The sequence below is a fragment of the Papio anubis genome, chromosome 16, assembly GCF_008728515.1.
Source record: "Papio anubis isolate 15944 chromosome 16, Panubis1.0, whole genome shotgun sequence".
NCBI classification, from domain to species: domain Eukaryota; kingdom Metazoa; phylum Chordata; class Mammalia; order Primates; family Cercopithecidae; genus Papio; species Papio anubis.
In genome coordinates, this window is record NC_044991.1 from 46,706,810 (window position 1) to 46,709,129 (window position 2,320).

At 48.8% G+C, this 2,320-nt stretch overlaps 1 long non-coding RNA gene across 1 annotated transcript; it reads left to right on the forward strand.

The window, feature by feature from the left end:
* The first annotated feature begins 348 nt into the window (after positions 1-348).
* LOC103888112 lies at positions 349-1,547 on the forward strand. Its single transcript, XR_004179020.1, has one exon. It is a non-coding gene; the product is annotated as an uncharacterized LOC103888112 (long non-coding RNA).
* Positions 1,548-2,320: the final 773 nt, after the last annotated feature.

Here is a 2,320-nt window from a genome sequence, read left to right on the forward strand (position 1 = left end):
TTGCCTCTTGGTTCACAAAGTTTTAACTACTTACTATTTGATCTTGTATATAAAAAGCTTGCTGACCTTGATTTAGAGAAATACATGAGGGGTGGGGCCTCAGGTTAGAACAATGCCATCAGCCTATTTCTAAAGGAAGAAAGCACAGGGGAATATTCTGGGGAAAGGGAGTGAACCAATCTAGTAAAAGAGAAGATCCATGCACTGTGATCAGGCTCTCCACTGTCTTTGTTACCAGGCAAAGAAGAGTGGTCAATATTTTCCTACCCAAACATTTGCACAATTATCTCATCAACTAGATTTTGAGACTCTTCAGGGCAATAATCATTTTTTTTTTCCTACCTGTGTTTCCCAGTAGAGTCTCACACATGGCTGGTCACAGACTACTGGCTTAATCAATGTTAGTTGATAAACAGCCTCACATCACGTAGACAAGCTAGTTAATCATTACCAGTGTCCTTTCCTCTTTAATTGTCATACACTGAGTCACAGCCTTCCCTCAAATACATCACTCTCAGGGACAACAAAATGTGTCCTTCAGTTGTAATAAACGGTGGGAGAGTGCAGGAGAGAAAAATGTCCCAGCAATTTCTGCTGCCGGATGCGCACCTAATTGCAATATCAACAAGAGAAAAGATGGGCCAATTTGAGTGTGCCAGTGTGATCTTCCAGCTGGATTACGCCATTTTAAACAAGACGGGTTTGCCTACGTTGGAAATAAGGATGTTCAGTTTGCAGTAAATTCTGTTCAGAGCCCAAAGCTGAGCCCAGGGACCCCAGCAGCATAATCAAGGCCGTGATTGATGAGATGTCAGCGACTGTTAGACACAGCGTGTGACGCATCCAGTCACCGGGGACCTGAGTGTTTGTCATAATGTCACAGCACCTGCTGCTGCTGCTACCTTGGGGTGTCGGGTAAAGGGATGCGCCTGACGTGGCCGTCCCCTCCCCCAGCGCCCCGCACGTGTTCGGGAGGAAGGTCGCGGGGGCATCTGCCATCAGGAAAGACAAAATGGAGCCACGCAGGGGAAAGCAGCATGGGGTGGGGGAAGGTGGCGCGTTCCCGGCGCAGGGAGAGGAAGAACAGGTGCTACTCCGAGGAAGACTGCCGCTGCTCCCCGGGCCCTGGCAGCCTGCCCCGTGGCAGAGCTGCGCGCGCGCCGGCCTCCTGGCAGCGGAGCCCGCGGCGGAACCACCACAGCGAAGCGTTCTGTCCCCTCGCAGCTGCTCTCCCGAAAACTACAGGTCCTCCAGGAGGCCGAGATAAACCTACACGCAGCCTTGTCTTCCGGGAGAGGAGAATGTCTGTTTCCCCACGCGAAATGATGTTTAAGATCCCTGCCCGAGCCCCGATCCCGCAGTTAAGCATCAACCGGCCGGCTAACGGCATTGTTCTTCCGCTTGGCATTTGCAAGGCATGGATTTTTCTCCGTTCTCTACTCTGCCAAGTCTGCCTCCTCTGAGGCTCTCTGGGAGAGTATTTGTAACTCTGCAGATCAGGTTAAGGAAGGAAAAAAAAAAAAAAGACAATTAATTCTCCAAAGTAATCATGTGGTCTTTAAAATATTGTTATGTAAATCAAGCTAAGGTGTCTCTAAATTCATTAAGTGGGTTGGAGGGTTACTCGCCCTGAAAGTCCCCAGCGAAATTGGCAGAGACGTTTTCACTACCTAGGTTGTGGTTGTTGACCTTTCCTTCCGTCTTGCTTACACTTTCCTAGGGAGGGGGCAGGAACTCCCAGGGGCTTATTGGAGTGGCAGAAGGAAAGCTCCCACTGAAAATGCCTGTTGTGCACCTTCCGGGAACGGCCCTCCTCTTTCACCTCCTCCCAGCCCCAGCTGGAATTCCCAAATGTAGCCTAAACCAGTACCATACCTGCTAGACAAATTATATAAATTAGATATCCCTAAGAGGGAGGAGAATTTTGGATGGGGAGCAAATAAAGGAAATGGAAGCTGCCAAAACAGTGAGTCTTGGTCAAAATTTCACAGTCATTTCTCAGGTCTGGATTCGAGGATCTAAACACAGGGAAAGTCAAGACAGAGTGTTGCCATCCTAGCTACTTTTTGGAAAAGGGAAGCATGTAAAGATTGACTCCTTTTTCTAGCATTCTTCAAAGAGCAGGAAAAGTGGGGCAGTAAGTATTCAAAAGCATCTGTTTCCTGCCTGAACCCTTCTGAGTACCAGAGGGGACCAGCAGAAGAAACTGCCATGGTCGGTAAACATGCAGGGAAGGCTGTGGCATAGGAAGCCAGACCCGCAGCTGAGCCTCCCAAGGATTAAGACAGGCATTCATTGAAAAACTGTGTTTGTGTTTCTT